This window comes from Protopterus annectens, chromosome 3.part1 (genome assembly GCF_019279795.1).
Source record: "Protopterus annectens isolate FY-2018-M chromosome 3.part1, PAN1.0, whole genome shotgun sequence".
NCBI lineage: Eukaryota > Metazoa > Chordata > Ceratodontiformes > Protopteridae > Protopterus > Protopterus annectens.
The window spans coordinates 1,333,152,994-1,333,172,933 of record NC_056732.1 but is presented as its reverse complement, the minus strand read 5'-3'; the positions used below and the strand labels follow the sequence as shown (position 1 = coordinate 1,333,172,933).

The following is a 19,940-nucleotide window of genomic DNA, read 5'->3' as shown; positions in this document are numbered from 1 at the left end:
GCACAGCTGCAAGAACAGAATGTTGGATAAGCGCTTTCGTCTGCTACCATAGCAGACTTTATCAAATCTACTGCTGCCTTACACAGGTGTAGTTAAATAATCAGTACAATTAACACATTAAAACATTTTAAAGCCATAGCACAATCAACATACAAATGGTAAAAAAGAAAAAGAAAAAAACATGTCATAACTTAGCAGCCCTCTCTATTAAAATTGGTTTTAAAGACAAACTGTCATTTAAGCATGGTGGTTACCAGGCATTTAAACGAAGCTGCCATTTAAACTCACTTTTATAAATATTGTTAGCCCAATTGCCACCTCTGGCTTTTTTAATCACCACTTCAAGTATACCAAATTTGTAGCCAGAAAATGACCCACATATAAGGGAATGTCTATAAAGAGCATTGTTCGTGTTGTGAGTGTTAATGGCATACAAGTGTGCTGATAAGTTATGACATGTTTTTTTCTTTTTGTTTTTTTCTTTTTCTTTTGTATGTTGCTTGTACTATGTCTTTAAAATTTTTTAATGTGTTAATTGTACTGATTATTTAACTACACCTGTGTAAGGCAACAGTAGATTTGATAAAGTCTGCTATGGTAGCAGATGAAAGTGCTTATCTAACATTCTGTTCTTGTAGCTGTGCTGCGTTTTGCAAATTGTATTTGTTGCTGCTGTGGATTTTGGTTTTGCATTAAAGCATTTTTACTGAGGACACCTGGTATCTTGTGTTACTGGACACCACCTTCAAGTGGTTGTTTTTCTACAGAAACAAATATCAAGCAGACAGTCAATTTACCAGTCTTTTTCCATTTTCTCAAACAAAGGTGAATACTCTTTACATTTATTGGACCTCCGTAGATAATTGCATTTTTATATCCATAGAATGACAGACATTAGAAATCTGGCCAATTGTTCATTTCCTTTTCGAATACCAGAATGGGTAATCCAGTATCCAGCATTACCTTATCTAGAGGGCTAAGAGATTGTATATCTATCATATACAACAAGAAGAAATTTGAACTGCCTGGGCCTTTCTGGGTGCACTCTACTAGACCCATAGCTACTTCAGCAATTTTTCATTCTAAGGGTTCCTTGGATGATATTTGTGCAGCTGTGACATGGGCTCCCTCACATATGTTTATTACTCATTACAAACTGGATTTGGTCTCTAATGGAAGAGCATCCTTTGGTTCCATGGTGCTCAGGAATATCCTTCCTTGTGTCCTCCCAAAATATAAGATAGCTGGGGACTTTGTTCCATATGTCAAGGAATAAATGAAGATTGACAACATCAGAGAAAGATGTTATGTACTTACCACAATGTTCCATCTGTGTTGTCGATCTTCATTTATCCCTGACTCCACACCCTCTATCTCCCTTCCATTCTGACCTCCTGGTGGAACAATATCTGGTCTTAGTTATATGTTTTACATATATGACACTAGGTATGGTCTCCACTAAAGTGATATTAGGTTTATATTCTGACATGTTTATCTGCAAACTCGATCTGAGGTAAATTGAAGAGGATCATTCTTGGTAGGACTTAAGCTTGAGAGTTTTTGGTTCATGCAAGCTGTAGTAACAGCTGAGTCTGTTCCGATGCTCGGAACTGAACCCATATGTCAAGGATTAATGAAGATCAACAACACAGATGGAACATTATGATAAGTACATAACTTATTTTTTTCCTGAATTACTGTGACTACTATTCATCTCAGAGCTGTTCTAGGTTATTCACAGTAGTTGTAAATCCTTAACAAAATAGTCTAAGACTGTTAGTTTGTAGTCCTTCAAGTACTGACAGATTTACCCCCCCTCCAACACTATTCCTGAGACATCCAAGCTATGACTGCAATCCAGGAGGTGTTAACTGACATCTCTTTGCTTTAAAGACCTTTTAGCAGACATTCAAAGTACTTCTGCTATTCATCAACATTAGTAGCAGGAAAATATATGGTCTAATGTTGTCATTTTTCATTCATTCCTCAACTGATGGGTTTGGATCTGAGACTCAGATCCGACTTGGCCGCTTCTGCCTGACCATTAGATCCAAAAACTCTCAAGTTCCATACTTTACCCATAATGCTCTGCCAAACTAACATGCCTCAGATCTTGTTTGCCACCATTCAGCTTCAGATGTGGATCCCATCCCTCTCAAGCTTTGGAGTACATTTAGCCTTTTTTGTGAGTTATTCTTTTAGATTTTTGGCACTTATATTTTTCTAATTTTTATATCTCCCCCTTAATCTTTTTTGCTAGTTTCTGTACTCTTTGTAGCTACTGTTTCTCAGTATCTCCTTTAAGTACCATTGTTGGTACTCTTTGCCTTTCGATTACTTGTTTGAGTACTTCTTTTCTACCATTGTCAGTAGTTCCTTTCTCCCTTTTCCTTCACTTTAAAAAAGAAAGTTTTTTTTTCCTGTAGTGTTTTTAGGTAATTCTCTACTTTGACAACAATGGCTGACAAGCCAAATGGGTTTAAAAATCGAGTTACCTTTGAGCATAAACTTACCAAATCAAATTCCCATAGGGGATGCATGTATTGTTTAGGATCTCTGCACATGGATGTGGATTGTTCAATCTGCTCTGGATTTAACTCCAAAGCCTTAACTGATCAGAGAAATAAATTAGTCTTGAGAGCCATCCTTCCTTCTTCCTCTACTTCTTCAGTTGCTGGGGTTCAAACTCCTACCAAAAAGCTTGACAAGGGTAAGTCAGATTTAACTACCAGGGAAAATGAGTCCCATAAGAAATCTCCAGACCATTCATCATCGTTGGCTCATTCATTGGAGCCTTCTTCTAAGATGCATAAGAAGTCAGATCCAACTTCCTCTGATCCAACCAGTTCAAAACCTAGATCTCATCGGATCCATACCCCTACACTTCTATTGGATCAAGTTTCTTCATGGCTCCCTTCACCTTTCCTGGGGGGATTTCCCCATAGGCACTCCTATCCACCAAATCATCTCTTAGATCTTCCAGAATCTTATCAGAAGCTGATGTGAATAGGATGATGATGAGGTTTCTCAGAGTGGAGATCCAGATGGGGGTGCTCCTGGCTGTGACTCCCACCATATCTGCAAGCTGTCCTTTGGCCACTTTCCCCTTGGTATCACCTTCTCTGATCTAATCTGCAATTTTGAAGCTCTCTGATCAGAGACCTCTGGGGTTGTCCTCATCAGATTCACAGATGATATGTTCTTGTGTCCCCTAGATGTTCTGCTTTTGAGGTGGTGGAGAAGGCTATTTCTTCATCTCATCTAGTTTTATGCTCTGAGCAACATCCATCCATTCTACTGGGACAGCCAGCTCAAACTTGTCTCCAGTCAGTCCATCAAGACATCATCATTTCTTCTGATACTTTCTCAAAACACCACACTGAGGAAATCAGTTGTAAGAGAACTTGTAAGAGTAGGCATCTAGATTCCCCTTAGGAATCTCTCATAGAGGACACCAGTTGTGATGAGGTGGAGGGATTTCCCAGATCTCCACCTGAAGATGTCTCCTATGGAGACATCCTAGAGCTCCTGAAAGAAAAAGGTGGTTGTTCCACTAACACTCCCTCAGAAGGAGAAACATGTTCCTGGAGGCTTTCAGGTCTGGCCTGTCTTCTTCTTGGGTGACTCCCCCCGGCCAAAAAGATCATTGCCCTGTGGGGAAGGAGCCAATTCTAAAAAGACCAGACAAAATTCTAGCCTCCCCCCAAGGGCCAGACACATTGGAGCAAATGAGTCCTGGGCAATGCTTTGGTTGTGGCTGCAGCCACTAGGAAAGAACTGGCAGAACAGAGTTCCTTTGTCCATCCCCCTAACAGAGAGTCCAGGGCTTTCAACAGATTTGGAAAGTTCATGTACACTTCAGTGAGCTTTGCCCTCAGGTTGCTGAATTATCTGGCACACTTTATGACATTACAAGGAGAACTAACCAAAGAATTTGACAAATCTCTTTCTGGGTCCATATCTGTTGAGGATGAAAATAGAATATCATCACAACTGGCTACCTTCCAGTCTATTTCAACTGCATCCATGAGGTTGATTTCCCATGTTGCACAGGAGGTCAGTTCAGGCATAGCCATTAGGAGACATGCCTGGATGCAACTATGTGATTTTGTGGAGCTCTTTAAGTCTTCATTCATCACTGCCTCCTTTGATGGATATTCCTTGTTTGACCCCAAGGTAAAGGACACACTCTCCAGATGTAAACAAGAGGGAAAGACCCTGTCTGCCATAGTTGTGTGTTTTTAAACCTCTCAAAGACCTTTCTCAAGGAATCAATGAGGAGGTAGAAAAATGTGGTTTAAAAAGAAATCACAGTCTTTTTCAAAACTCACTTGGAAATAGTGCCCCCAGAGACAGAGAGGAGAACTCAAATGGAAGATGCCACCCTTGTGGCAGAGAGGACCCACTAAACCAGGGCTCTGGGATTCCTTCATGGATAAGCCCTATTGATGCTTTTGAAAGGAGGCATGGCTGTTTCCCCATGGAGGCAGTCAGGGAATGTTTATCTATGTCCCAGAGAGCCTGGCTATCTATAACAAAAGATCTGATGTTGTCAATGTTCATTCATTCCTTGACTAATGGATTTAGATCTGATCCTCAGATATGACTTGGCTGCTACACTAGCTCGTTGCCACCACAAAACTCTCGAGTTCCCTCCCTACTCATAATGCACCATCCCCTCACTTCTCTCAGATCTTGTTTGTCACTTCTGTGTCTTCAGCTCTTGAGTTGTTGAGTGGGAGATAAGTCCATTTTGCATATTAGCTGCTAAAAAACGTTTTAATAGATCTTTAGATTTAAATTTATTTTGCTATTACTATTAACCTTTACTTTCCATACACTGTAGAGTGTACTTTTTTCCTACCATTGTAGGTATGCCTAGCTTATCCTTCCCTATCTCTGTACACATTGTGTATCTCTTTAACACCATAGTTGGTACATTTCTTACTATTTTTACAATTAATTGTATCCCTTCAAATTATTGTTATTGGCATTTAGCCTTTCTCTTCTTTCTAGTTTAAAAAAGTTTAATTATTTGTTGTTGCTGTTGTGGTATAGGTATTTGCTGTTGTTGTGGTATTTTCTCCTCTTTCTCTGGATGTCCAAAAATAGATTAGCAGGATTTAAAAAGTGTCAGAAGTGTGGGCACATATTGCCCTTTTCTGATACCCATAAGCTTTGGGCATACTGCTTGGACCCAGAACACTTACAACAAGAATGCAGCATCTGTTGCAGGTTTAATCCCTGAGTCCTGGCTGACAGAAAAAATAAATTGATTTTGAAATGAACTTTCTACCCCAAGACCATTACCGGGACTCAATAAACAAAAGACTAGAGACTCTGCAAAAAGGTCTAAACCTTCTGAATCTTCAGCTTCTTCCTCCTCAGAACCTAAAAAGGAAAAAGAAAGATAGATCTGAAATTAGTTACAGTCTGATCTGCATTGGATCTGATCAAACTACTATCCTACATTCTTGGATCTAAAGCATTTACAGAGGACAACTTATTCTCCTCATCTGGATCCAGTCCCATCCAGAGTGCCTTCCCCCTTTCTAGAACGGTGCTCCAAATCTCCATTCTGCGCATATTCTCATTCCTCCAGGAGTCTCACTGAAGCAGATGTGTAGAGAATGATGAGGAAATTCCTTACTGCGCAAATTTAGATGGGAGTTTTTATGGCTCCTATCCCTTTGGGTCAGGAAGCCCGATCATCTAATGCTCCACCCATTACAGCTCCTTCCTTAATCAAGCCTGTTGCTTTAGAGTTCTTGGATCTGAGCATTCCAGGTCTGTCTGGTTCAGATCCAAAGAAAGCACTTTCTTCAAATCCAAATGTTGTTCTGAGTGCACTGATTCTGACATCCTCGAAGCTGGATGACTCTTGGAGCTGAAGCATCCCTGTTGGATCTGGGAGGTTGGAGTTGACTCTGAGGTTTTCAGAGATGTCTCTTCCTCTCGGAGCCTTGGCATGGAACAGCTTGGCTCCTACTTCTGGTTCAGTTGGGTTGTTTTCAGAGCAGAGGGAGATGATGGGCCAGAAACTTGCTTTCTCTGCTCCATTGTCTTCCTTCTGTCTGGAACAATCTGCTTTTGAGGCTGTGAAGAGAGTGTCTCTGTTTTGGCAAGACAGGTGGATCCTACCTCCTCAAATCTAACCTCTACTTCTCAGATGTCTTTGCATCTTGAGCCTCAACATTTTAATTCACAGGGACAGACAGTTCAAAGCTTCCAGACTACCCAGCAGGGTATTCTAATCTCTTCTGATACTTCACAGGACCATCCCATTGAAGAAGTCCCTAGGAAGAGAAAGTTTAAAATGAGGCACTTGGACTCTCCTCAAGAGTCAGTCACTGAGGATACTGATTTCAATGAAGGAGAGGGGTTCACAAAATCACCACCAAATGACATCTCATTTGGAAACATTCTTGAGATCCTTAAGCAGAAGGGTGGCTGGTCTTCCCAAGATCCTTCTCTGGAGGAATTAGTATTTCTTGAGACATTTGGAATTGGCCTGTCTACCTCCTGGGCTACTCCATCCACCAATGAGCTCATTGGTTTGTTCTCTCAGCAGGCATGGAAGGAACCTGATTCAGTTGAGCTAATCCCCAAAAGACCAGACCGGATTCTGGCTCCAGCAGTAGGAAGGGAATTTTAGAATAAGGAGATGCCACTAGATACCATGTTTGTAGTGGCAGCTACTAAAAAGTAACTTGCTAAACAGAGTTCCACTGTCCAGCCTCCTAAAAGAGAATCTAGGGTGATTGAGAGATTTGGGAAGCGTTTTTTTTTATGCTTCAGTGACTTTTGCACTCAGATCACTGAACTATATGGCACATTGTATGCGACTTAAAAGAGATTTGATTAAAGAGCTATCAAAATCTCTTTCTGGAACTGACACTGCTAAGCCTCAATCATCAGTAGCCTCTCAGTTGGCTGTCCTACAAGCTATATCTAATTCATCCATGAGGCTTATCTTGCACACCCCAGAAGGTGTCTCAAGGGTCATAAGTTTAGATATTTCCATCAGGAGACATGCCTGAATGTACCTGTGTGATTTCACAGGGTTATTTAAGCCCTCATTCATCAATGATCCTTTTGACGGCACTTCTTTGTTTGGTCTAACAGTGAAGAAGACACTTTCCTGGTGTGAGAAAGCCCCTCTCTGCAGTGGGGATGCATTTTTTGACTCCTCAAAGGACCTTCTCCAGGAATCAATGAAGAGGTCAAAAAATGTGGTTCAAGAAGTCCCAGAGTCCTTTCCAGGACACATGTGGAGATAGTTCCCCCAGAGAAGAGGGGACCTACAATGGATGGCAATGTTCCTGTGGCAGAGTAGGCCCACAAAACCAGGGATCTAGAGATACTTTTTCTGATAGACACTTTTAGCACTCCTGAAAGGAGGCTCGATTGCCCACCTCTGGAGGCAGTCTAGGGTTGATTATCCCTGCACCACAGAGCCTGGCTAGATATAACAAAACACGTGATGCAGATTATTTCCAGTAGTTATATAATTCCCTTTTCACTATCTCCTCCATTTGTAAGAAAATATCCCAATGTTCCACCCAATCAGAGGAAAGCAGCAGCACTAGAAATCCAAAACCTGCTAAGAAAAAAAGTCATCCAAGAGGTCCCACTACACCAAATATAATCCATAAATTACTCAAGATTCTTTTTAGTGTAAAAGAAAACAGGGGACTGGAGACCAATTTTGGATCTCAGTGTATTGAACAAGTCAGCTCAACACACATAGTTCAGGATGTTCAAGGATCATGCCCTTTCTGGGCAAGGATGACTGGATGTCCTTGATAGACCTTCAGGATGCATACTATCACATTAAAATGAACAGTCAATCCAGAAGGCACTTACGCTTCAAGCTGGGAACCAGTCATTATCAATTCAGAGCACTGGCCTTTGGCCTCAGCACAGCCCCCAATGTGTTCAGCAAATGTTTGGCAGTAGTAGCAGCTCAATTGAGACTGCAGTGATTCTGAGAGTTTCCATATTTAGATGACTGGCTCATTACCACCCCCACCACACACCAACTGATAGAAGCATGTGTACATCTCAGAATAACCATAAATTACAAGTCTCATTTAGAAGCGACCCAGACATTAGAATTCATAGAGGTAGTGTTCAACACAGTATCTATGGTAGCTTCTCTTCCACTATCAAGAGTACAAACAATAAGGATGCAGGTCAGGAAAATAATTTTTAGTACCAGAATTTCAGCTTGATTGATTTTGCAAGCCCTGGGATCAATGTCAGTGGCAATAATTTTAGTTCCTTTAGCAAGATTCCACAAGAGAATTTGACAATGGATGCTAGCAATACAGTGGTCATTGCTTTCTCAACCCATGTCAGCAAAGATAAAAATAACTGAAGTATGCAAAAATATATTTGCTGGTGGATGCAGTCACAACATGTATTACAAGGCCGTCCTTTCATCCTTCCTCAGCCCAAGGCTATAGTGACCATGGACGCTTCCCAGATTGGGTGGGTGGGGGGGCATTTCCTGGGGAAAACAGTCCAAGGCAGTTGGTCCCTTAAAGATGCCAACTCGCATATCAATGTTCTGGAGATGAAAGCAGGGCTTTTGACATTTCAGGAATTCCAAGACTCACTTCCTCTTGGAACAATTTCAGTCCAGACAGACAACATGTCAGTAGTTTGGTACATCAACAAACAAGGGAGAACCGGATCTTATCTCCTGTGTCGAGAAGCCCTCAGACTGTGTCAATGGGTGATATCTTCAAAAAGCTTTCTAATAGCAATGCATCTTCCGGGGAAGTCCAACATGATAGCAGACAAACTGAGCAGGTCCATTTTACTACCTTACAAGTGGTCTCTCAACAACAAAGTAATGGATATGATTTTCAGTCAGTGGGGCCAGCCTTGTTGCGATCTTTCTGCCTCTCCCCTAAACAACAAGTGCAGTAGCTTGTTTGCCCTAATGCCCCCACCGGGGGAATCACAGAGGGATGTTTTACTCCACAATTGGCCCCTGGTCTTCTGTATGCTTACCCTCTGACCTATCTAATTCCCAAATTCCTGCAGAATGCAGCCCAGTTGAAGAGCAAAGGCATCCTCATTGCACCTTATTTGCCTTAGCAGATTTGTTTTCCCTTCCTTGTGCCTCACCTACAGTATTCACCTTGGATTTTGGATCCAAATCCTGACCTTCTGTCCCACCCAACAGGTATGGTTCACCCAGATATCTCAAACCTCAAACTAACAGCGTGGTTTCCCCAATTCCTTTAACAGCTAGACAACCAATGCTGTCTTCTCCTGTCTGTTCCATACTTTCATCTTCCCATAAACCTTCAACTAGGGAACTCTACAGGAGTAAATGGAAAAGGTTCATTTGTTAGGCAGTGCAAAATTAGACTGACCCCTTCTCAGCTCCAGTTCAATCTCTTCTGGAATTTTTGGAGTCTATTTAATAAAGGTGCTAGCTCATCAACTATAAAAGTCCAGCAACAATCTCTAATTTTCATGTTGGATTTCAAAATTCTTCACTGTCTTTCTCTAAGCTGTGCAAAGCCTTATTGAGAAGCACTCTCCTTCTAAGACCCCCCTTATAAAGACCCCACTCCACCATGGGATTTAAATTTGGCACTGCAAGCCTTAATTCATTCTCCCTTTGAACCAGTAGCTAAATGTAATCTTAAATTCCTGACCTAAAAAGCTGTTTGTCTAGTTGCATTATCTTTTAAACCTCCCTACTTGATTTTTCATAAGGATAGGGTAATGTTATGTACCAATGCTTCCTTCCTTCCTAAGGTGGTGTCAGAACCTAACATCAACCAAACCATTAACTTGCCAGTATTCTTTCCTAAATTTGCAAATAAAGGTGAATATATATTGCACTTATTGGATGTCCATAGACAATTATGTTTTTACTTACATAGAACAAAAGAAATTAGAAAAATCAGCTATGTATCTCCTTTTCACATACTAAGTTGGGTGGTTCAGTTACAAAGGTAACTCTAGCTAGATGATTGCTGGATTGGATTTCATTTGTCTATAACAAGTTGAATCTCTCCTTAACAAAATCTTTAAAAGCTCATTCAACCAGGTCAATGTCAACTTCTTCTGTGTTCCAGTATAGAACTTCCATGGACAATATATGTGCAGCTGCAACTTGGTCAAATCCTCATACTTTTATCAGTCATTACAAAGTAGATCTGATTTCAAGGGGAAGAGCAGCCTTTAGCTCAACTGTACCCAGGAATATCCTTCCTTACAATCCACCCAGGATTTCAGGTAACTGGGGACTCTGTCTCAATGAATGAAAATTGATAACATCAGATTAAGAAGATATTTACTCACCATCACATTCCATCTGTGTTGTTCATTTTCATTCTTCGTCAACTCCCCACCCACCAAGCCCCATCCTTTTTGATGACTGAACTTCTGGAGGAACAGGAGCCTTCAAGGACACTACTATCCTTTGTGTTGAGCTCCAGATATGGCATGTCATAATAGTCTATCTGAAGTTGTATTAATTTGATCTTCAACCTGTGGTTGTGTGTGTGCTGTGTGTGTGTGCTGTGTGTGTGTGTGTGTGTGTGTGTGTGTGTGTGTGTGTGTGTGTGTGTGTGTGTGTGTGTGTGTGTGTGTGTGTGTGTTGGTGTTCCTTTAGCCATGGCCAAACTCCCAAACCCAGGCTTTCAGACATGCACACAGTGTGGTCATAAGCTTTCGCCTTCTGGTGGCCACACTCTGTACATTGTTTCAAAAACACCAAATCCTCCAACGAAGCAAAAAACAATGAAATAAAAATAAAAAAGTCACAACACAAACGTGGTTTCACCGATTTAATAGCACAAAACACAAAGATCCCAATGACTGAGCACTTTCACCATAAGAATGGCTTCATCAGAGTAACGTTGGTTAGTACAAACAACATTTAAATACCCCATCCCCTAACTGCTGACCAATCCACATTGAATGACATCATCACAAACATTTTTAAAAAAACAGTTGATTATACTCTGTGCATTGTGTGGGTGTGGAGCACCTAGAAACCTCCTGTTCAATCTGTGTAGGTTTCAATCCCCATGCCTTGATCGACAGAAACAATTTGATTCTCAAAGGCCTCCTTCCTTCGGAGGCTTCTACTTCCTCATCTGCCCCAGCTTCTGGGACTCATTCTCCTTCCAAGAAGTTCGAGGATGGGCAAAATTCCAGGGCCAAGGAATGGGACAGGCCCAGGAAGTGGGCCCCCAAACACTCTTCTGTGGTTGAGCCCCTGGCCAAGTCTTGGACGGATCTGACCTGGGGCTCACCTTGACTCTGATCTCAGAGGTTTTCTCCAGAGGCAGAGATTCCCCAGCCTCAGGCCTCTCTCTACCTCCCTCAGTGCCACTCCAGGCCCAAGTCAGTGGCTTCTTCCATCCAGTCCTCACGTAGCCTCTCTGAAGCTGCGGTGGACAGGATGATGTAGAGGTTTATTCGGATCCAGATTCAGATGGGAGTCTTGCCTATTCCTTCCCCCTCTGAAGCTGGGAGCATCCAGTCCATCTTCCTTCCCATTGTTCCTTCTCCAATCCAATCTCAGGTTTCAGAGTGGTTTCCTAGTGTTGAGGGGTCAGCGCTGATGGTTCCAAGTATCTCGATCCCAACCATTCCCCTGAGTGGTTCAACTCTGACCCTTTCGGAGCCGACCAACTCTTGAAACTGTAGACTTGGCATCAGATCCGAGGGGATGGCATTGACTTTGAGATGTTCAGAGTTGGCTCTTCCACTTGGAGTCTCAGCACCTGGAGGTTTGGGTCTGGCTCCCCCCTTGGTGCAGAGGGTGGTGGATCTGGTCTTGCTCATCCCTGCTACTGGGATTCGTTTGCCCTCTGCTTTCAATGTGGTGGAGATGGTTCTCTCATCCCTCTCGAGACCCTTGACACTATCATCCTTGGAGTCCATCCTGGCTCCCTCTTTGTGGGCTGGAGTCTGCCATCCTGCCCCCTCATGGATAGCCTGTCACCACTATGCCCCACAGGGTCCTCCCCTGGAACCACCCCAAGGTTTCTAAGTCCTCCCCAGAAACCCCCCCTGAGGAGCTCCCTCAGAAACACATGTGCAAGAGGAGGCACAGTCAATGCCATGGTGGTTGCGATGGCCACTATTAAAGAGCTCATTCAGGAGAGCTCTATAGTCCATCATCCGGACCAAGAGTCGCAAACTATGGACTGTTTCAGGAAGTGGGTCTACACATCAGCCATATTTGCTTTACATGTGCTGAACTACATGGCACACATTATCAGACTGCAGCAAGATCTGGTCAAAGAGGTCGCTGAGTCTGCCTCAGGGTCCATGTCGGCAGAGGAGAAAAAGGTTTTTTCATCCTGTATGGCCACTCTTACTTCAATATCTAATACTTCCATAAGGCTCCTATTACATGCTATGGAGCATGCCTCTAGGGCTGCTGCAACAGGCGTAGCCATCAGGCGTCTCACCTGGCTCTGGTTTTGTGCTTTCTCTGAGTCCTTGAAGGCATCATTTATGAATGCCTCCTATGATGGTTCCACTCTTTTTGGCAAGACTGTTCAAGACACTTTACTCCAGAGTGAGAAAGATGAGAAGACCCTGTCTGCCACTGGGATTTGCTTCTCAACCCCACAACAATCCTTCTTTAGGAATCAGCATAGGGTGATGAAGATGTGGTTCTGGAAATCTCAGGGCTCTTCCCACAACACTCAGGACTCGCCATCCCCCCAGAGGTAGAGGGAGATATGACAGATACCACCCTCATGGCAGAGGAGGTCTGAGGAACCAAGGGTCTCAGGATTCTTTCCCGGACAGACCCTCACAGCAGCCCTGAAGGGTTGCCCAACTGCTCATCTCTGGAGGCAGTTGGGGGATGTCTTTCTCTGTCCCCAACAGCCTGGGAGTCTATCACCAACAATTGTTGTGGTTTGCAGATAATATCTAGAGGATACTCGACCCCCTTCCTTCAACCCCCAGTCCCTTCCAAACACCTCCCAGACGTCTCACCCACGCAACAGTAGAAGGCAGCCATAGAAATTTCCAGGCTGCTCAAAAAGCGAGTCATCCAACCCATCACCCCAGACCAGTCCAGATCAGGCATCTATTGCAGGTTCTTTTTAGTGCAAAAGAAAATGGAGAACTTAAGACCATCCTGGATCTGTCAACCCTAAACCTGTCAGTTGCCAAGACGAAATTCTGGATGGTCACTCTTCAATCCATTCTGCTCTTCCTGCAGAGAAACAACTGGATGTGCTCGGTGGACCTCCAGGACGTGTACTATCACATCAAGATGAACAGGCACTTTCAGAGGTTCCTTTGCTTCTGGCTGGGAGACAGTCATTTTCAGTTCAGAGCGCTCCCCTTTGGGCTCACCACCAACCCTAGGGTGTTCACCAAAATGATGGCTGTAGTGGCTCCTCACCTGTGGCTGCAGGGATTTCAGGTCTTTCCCTACCTGGACGATTGGCTCCTTTCTGCGCCCTCCAGGCATCAACTGTATCAAGCCAGGGATCTTCTTCTCAAGACTGCTTACTATCTGGGCATAATCATAAACCTCAACAAGTCCCAGTTGGCAACAGTAGAGGTTCTCGAGTTCATTGGGGCCCAGATAGACTTTATTCAAGCCAAGATGTATCTACCTCCAGACAGACTGTTATCCCACTAACATCATGTTTCTTACATCCTTCAGGCCAATCGTCTCCCAGAGGATTCAGTTCTTTAGGCATTGGGGTCCATGGCTGACAAGATCCCTCTCATTCCAATGGCGTGCCTTCATATGAGGGTCTTCCAATGGACTCTGGTGGTTCAGTGTTCCTTACTAGACCTTCCCTTATCACATCCGGTTTGATTATTCTGGGTTTACAAGGAGTTGCTTCTTTGGTGGCTTCAGTCCCCGGATCTTATTCTGGGTCATCCGTTCATTCTTCCCTCCCCTGCGATCATTGTAATCATGGACACCTCCCTGCTAAGGTGGGGGGCCATTGCATGGGAAGGATGATTCAAGGCATGTGGTCTTCCTAGAAAACCCATCTGCATATCAGTATCCTGGTGATGAGGGCAGTGCTTTTGGCGTTGCAAGCTCTACATGCCTTTCTTCCTCAAGGGACTATTGCCATCCAGACAGACAATATGTCAGTAGTCTGGTACATCAACAAACAGGGGGGCCAGATCTTACCCCTTTTGTCACGAAGCCATGAGATTATGGGAGTGGGCAATTTCCTCTGGCTGTTTTCTGGTGGCAACGCACATTTTGGGGAGGTCCAACATACTAGCGAACAGGCTCAGCAGATCTATTGTGATGCCTTACAAGTGGTCTCTGAATCCTTCAGTAGCAGAACAGATCTTTCTAAAGTGGGGTCAGCCTCACTGCAGTCTCTTCACCTGTCCTTCCAACGTGAAGTGCAGCGAGTATTTCTCTCTGAACCCCCATCCAGGGGAGCCCCCCAGAGAAGGTCTAGTTCATGCTTGGCCCTCCAGTCTACTATATACCTTCCCTCCGCTGCCTGTGATATCCAAGTTCATTCAGAAAGCTCAACAGCTGGGGAGCTCAGTGATCCTCGTTGTTCCTTTCACACACACATACACACACACACACACACACACACACACACACACACACACACACACACACACACACACACACACACACACACACACACTCACACACAGCACACACACAACCACAAACTGAAGACAAATGAAAAACAACAACTCAGATGGAATGTTATGGTCAGTACATAACTTTTTTTCTGTCAAGCAACAAACAAGATCTGAGAGATGTTAGGGGTGGATGCATTATGGGTAGGGAAGGAGTTCGAGAGCTTTTTGGTGGCCAGCAGTGTAACAGCTGAGATGGATCTGAGGATCAGATCTGAACCTATTAGTTGAGGAATAATGAAAATGGACAACACAGATGGAACGTTATGGTGAGTACATAACTTCTTAATTCCTGAGTACAGAGAATCATATCCAGAGGTTATACTATACCATTTTCTCTAGCCCCTCCTACCAATGTGAAAAAGATCCTCGATGTTCCACACTGTCAGAAGGAAACAGCAACTCTAGAAATAAAAAGGTTGCTAGAAATAAGAGTCACCCAAGAAGTCCCCCAGACCAGCGAGCATCAGGAACTCAAGATTCGTCTTGGTGCCACAAAAGACAGGGCACTTGAGACCAGTTCTGAATCTCAGCAAATCAGTTCATACAATATTCAAAGTTTCAGATAGTCATGGTTCATTCCATTTTGCCTCTGCTGCAAAAGGACGATTGGATATGCTCGATAGAGCTTCAGGATGTGTACGATCACATCAAAATGAACAGGAACTCCAGAATATACCTACACTTTTGGCTGGGATCCAGCCATTACCAGTTCAGAGCATCACCTTTTGGTCTCACCACAGCCCCCAGGGTGTTCACCAAATGCATGGCAGTACAGGAAAACAAACTTCCCAGTAGAGTAAAGCACTCCCGTGGCAACGAGCAACAAATGTAAAAACAAAATCAGGAGTGCACCAATGCTGATATCAAAAACTTCATGAACTTCACCAGGAAACTTGAAGTAAAATCCTTTATTGCACGAAAATCCCAGGACAACAGTGAGCGCTTTCACGTTCAATGACGCTTCTTCAGACTTTAACACTAACTAACAAAAATTCAACAGTTTTATACTTCTTAGTGTAAACGCCCTTGATTAATTAATTAATTATGCGTCTTGGCAACAATCAACAAAACAATTAAAACATTGCTAATAGATGGCAAAAGCCTTGGTTAGTATATCTAACATTAAAAACACATAATGTATGTTAAAACATATATAAAAACATATTGGTCGTGTTCTCTTTGTTGATCGTGTTCTCTTTGCGATCAACAAAGAGAACATGACCAATGCCCTAGCTAGACATGTGCTGGATAATGGCTCACAACATCATTTTAATTTTAGAGTTCTGGAAATAGTAAAAAGAACTAGTAGGTTAGGTAATATTAAGAACCGCACAGAGGAAATTGAGGGCAAATGGATCTTGAGATTGCAGGCACATCAGCATGGGTTGAATGACAGAATTAGTTTAAAACCATTTCTAGCTACTAGGCCTTTCAAGCACTAGGAACACTTGTATTTTCTTCCATATATTTTGTATTTTTCATATACTGCTCACATTCACATTGTTTTCAAATATATACATATGTATATGTCTATAAAAACCCATACATATGTTTTTATATATATTTTTATATATGTTTTAACATACATTATGTGTTTTTAATGTTAGATATACTAACCAAGGCTTTTGCCATCTATTAGCAATGTTTTAATTGTTTTGTTGATTGTTGCCAAGACGCATAATTAATTAATTAATCAAGGGCGTTTACACTAAGAAGTATAAAACTGTTGAATTTTGTTAGTTAGTGTTAAAGTCTGAAGAAGGCCATTGAACGGAAAGCCACTGTTGTCCTGGGATTTTCGTGCAATAAAGGATTTTACTTCAAGTTTCCTGGTGAAGTTCATGAAGTTTTTGATATCAGCATTGGTGCACTCCTGATTTTGTTTTTACACAAATGCATGGCAGTGGTAGCAGCTGACTTAAGATTGCTGGGATTCCAAATGTTTCCATACCTAGGTGACTAGTTCCTAACTGCCCCAATCAGGCATTGACATCTACAGGCAAGAGACTACTTGCACCATAGGTTCAAAGGCTCATAGATGTTTTGGTTCCATGGCAGCAGCATCGTCTTTATTCTTCTGGCCAGGTTCACATGTAAATTCTTCAATGGACATTTTCAGTCCAGTGGTCCATTCTTCAACTTCCATTAACTGCTCCAGCCAAGATCATACAAGCACAGAAAAGATATCTTCTTTGCTGGATTCATTCAAACAAGCTGTCTGAAGGGCATCCATTTGTTCTTCCCCTGCCTACAGTCATGGTGACTATGGATCCCTCCGAACTGGGGTGGGGGGCAGTACTTGGGAAGGACAGTCTAAGGTATGTGGTCCCCTAAAGAGGACAAGATGCATATCAATGTCCAGGAAATTAGAGCAGTTCTTCTAGCATTGCAGGCCTTTGAAGAAGTTCTCCCATCCAGGACAATTACCATTCAGACAGATGATATGTCAGTAGTCCAATTTTCTTTCCTAACCTTTCAAAATAAGGGAGAGTATATGCTCTACCTTTTCATGTGCATAGACAGCTTCACTTTAATACCCACAGAACCAAAGATTTCAGGAAATCTGAACAGTTATTTGTTTCCTTTTCTTTTAACAGATTGGGCAATATCCAAAGTTATATTGGCTAAATGCTTATCTGAATGCATCTCTTCTGTTTATGGTAAACAATTTTTATCCTTGCCCAAGCCTCCTAGAACTCATTTCACAAGGTCTGTGGTATTTCTTCAGCCTTTTGGTCAAGGGCTTTCTTAGTTAACATTTATGCAGCAGCAACTTGGACTAATTCTCACACTTTTATTGCTCATTACAAATTAGATTTGATTTCCAGGAGCAGAGCAGCCTTTGGCATAGCAGTACTCTGGAATAGCCTTCTATGAGGGTCACCCAAGATTCCAGTAGCTGGGGACTCTGTCCCATCAGTTGAAGAATGAATGCAAAGGACAACACTAGATAAAAAAGTTATATACTCTCCATAGCGTTCCATCTGTGTTGCCTATTTTCATTTTTCCTCAGATTGCTGTCCACCTACTCCATTCCTTTGCTTCTGGAAGCATCTAAGAGTTGTACAGGAACCTCTATTAATTGTTTGAGCTCCAGCTTACTTTTTCCTTTTTGACTTTATTAATTTCTGTAGTAGGTTGTCCCTTTATATCTAGATTCAGCAAATTCAGTCTGAGGTATATTAGGTTGGTGGGGCATTATGGGCAAAGGGAGAAACTACAGAGATCTTGGCTCCGATGAGCTGGTAGAAGCAGCCGAGTCACATCCAAGTTTCGAATCCAAAACCATTAGTTGAGGAAGAATGAAAATGGGCAACATAAATGGAACATTATAGTGAGCAAATGTTGGAGAAATGTGATATATTTACTTTAAATTATTTTACTTTTATAATTTCTGTTATGTTATCTGTATCCATAAAATGCAGCACAATAAAAATTTAGTACAATCTTCCTTCTGATGTTGTCAGTTTTTATTCTGTTGTCAACTGATGGGTTCAGATCCAAACCATCGAATCCGACTCGGCTGTTGCAAAAGCTTGTGGCAACTTGGAACTCTCGAGCTTCTCCCTTACCCAGAATGCACCAACCCCAATTACCTTAGATCTTGTTTGCTGCTTCCATTGAAATATATGGTTGCTAGTCTCTCAAGCTTGTTATTAGATAAGTGACATTTTATCTTCCTTTTACTATTTTTCTTGATTGTTTCTACCCTTTGATCTTTCTATCTGTCTTGTACTGGTGTATCCTACAAATACTATTGTTAATATTGTCTTTCTCTCTTCCCTTGTGCATTCATTGTACCTGTTCACTACCTTTTGCAGGTAGCCATTCTCTTCATTTCTTTCTTAAAAAAAAACATTATAGTTAGAATCTCTATAATTTACAGTCCTTTTTGATGGAGTGTTCCTGTCATTGTTGCTAGATTGTTGTTGTATGGTGTTTATTTCCTGTCAGAATATCTTCTAAAATGTCAGAAAAAGACAAAAGCCAGCTGGGTTTAAAAGGTGTGGAAAATGTGGTCAGAAAATACCTTTCTCTGCCATTCATACACTTTACATATGCTTTCTTGGACCGCTTCATCTTCAGGAAAACTGTTCAATCGGTCCTGCATTTCAACCCAAGGACATTAGTTGAATGCAAAAACAAATTAATATTGAAGGGTTTACTTCCATCCTTCTTTAGTGAGGCTTTATCTGGAACTGCTAAAGAAAAATCTAAGAAAATTTCTTCCACTTCTCCAAGCACTTCCACTGCTTCTTCTAAGTCCTTGGAGAAGTCTTTAAAAAGGCCTCATGTTAAGTTGTCAATCTCGCCTTCATTCTTGCTTGATGGGTTCGGAGCCGATCCCTCGGCTCCGACTCGGCACTTGCTAAGCTCGAGAGTCACTTTTACCAGCTCGAGGCAGCCCCATATCCCATGATGCAAGGCGGTAAGTACCCAGATCTCGTTTGCCGCTTCGCTTAGGAGGTCTTCTTTTTACCAGCTCCTGGTAAGTTATTCACTTTTGTGAGATTTAAGCCCCTTTTAGTTAAAAAAACCTTTTATTGATAGTTTTAAGTTTATTTTGTACCTTTTCTGACAGAAAATCCCTGTCTCCTTTAATTTTTTGTTAGTCAAACTTTATCCCTATCCCATCCCTCCCCCTGTTAGGGTGTGTGTGTTTGTTTTATAGAATACCTTTTGGTATTTTATTTAAGTTAATTTTGACTGGTGTGTGTGTGTGTGTGTTTTTTCAGCACCATGTCAAAGGAGAGGGTCTCAGGTTTTAAGAAGTGTGACTCGTGCTGTCAGAAGATGTCTCTGACAGACGGTCACACTTCTTGCCTGTATTGTCTGGGCCCTCTTCACCTGCAGGACTCCTGTGCTATTTGTCATTCCTTCAGCCAGAGAGTCCTGCAGGAGAGACGTAATAAGCTGATACTTAGGGGCCTTCTTGCCGGAGGGCTCTCCGCTAAGTCGGCTCCACCAAAATCAGCAAAATCTTCCAAGGCCCAGGCTTCTGTATCTAAGCCTGCGGCCTCGCCCGACTCGTCGGAGTCGAGATCGCCCGCTGGAGCCGATTCTAGCTTAACAAAGCCTTCGCGCCGATGGCTATCGGTGCCGAGTCTGTCGGCTCCGATCGGTTCGACACCCATGTGGCACAGGCATCGGTGTCGGCTCCAATCGGCTCCGACACGTTGCTATTTTGGCTGTATCGGCTCCGCTGGAGCCGATACATTGAGGCCCTGTCGGCTCCGAGGTCGGCTCCGACAGGATCTGTAGTATCGGGTCCGGTGGCTCTCTCCCGGGAGAGA

The 19,940-nt window shown here is 42.6% G+C and overlaps 1 protein-coding gene across 1 annotated transcript in view; it reads left to right on the top strand.

The window, feature by feature from the left end:
• The window catches only part of MCMDC2 (minichromosome maintenance domain containing 2), a gene marked incomplete at its 5' end in the record, with an annotated part of 2,309,393 nt that overhangs the window by 514,733 nt on the left and 1,774,720 nt on the right, over positions 1 to 19,940 (top strand). The window lies entirely within an intron of this gene.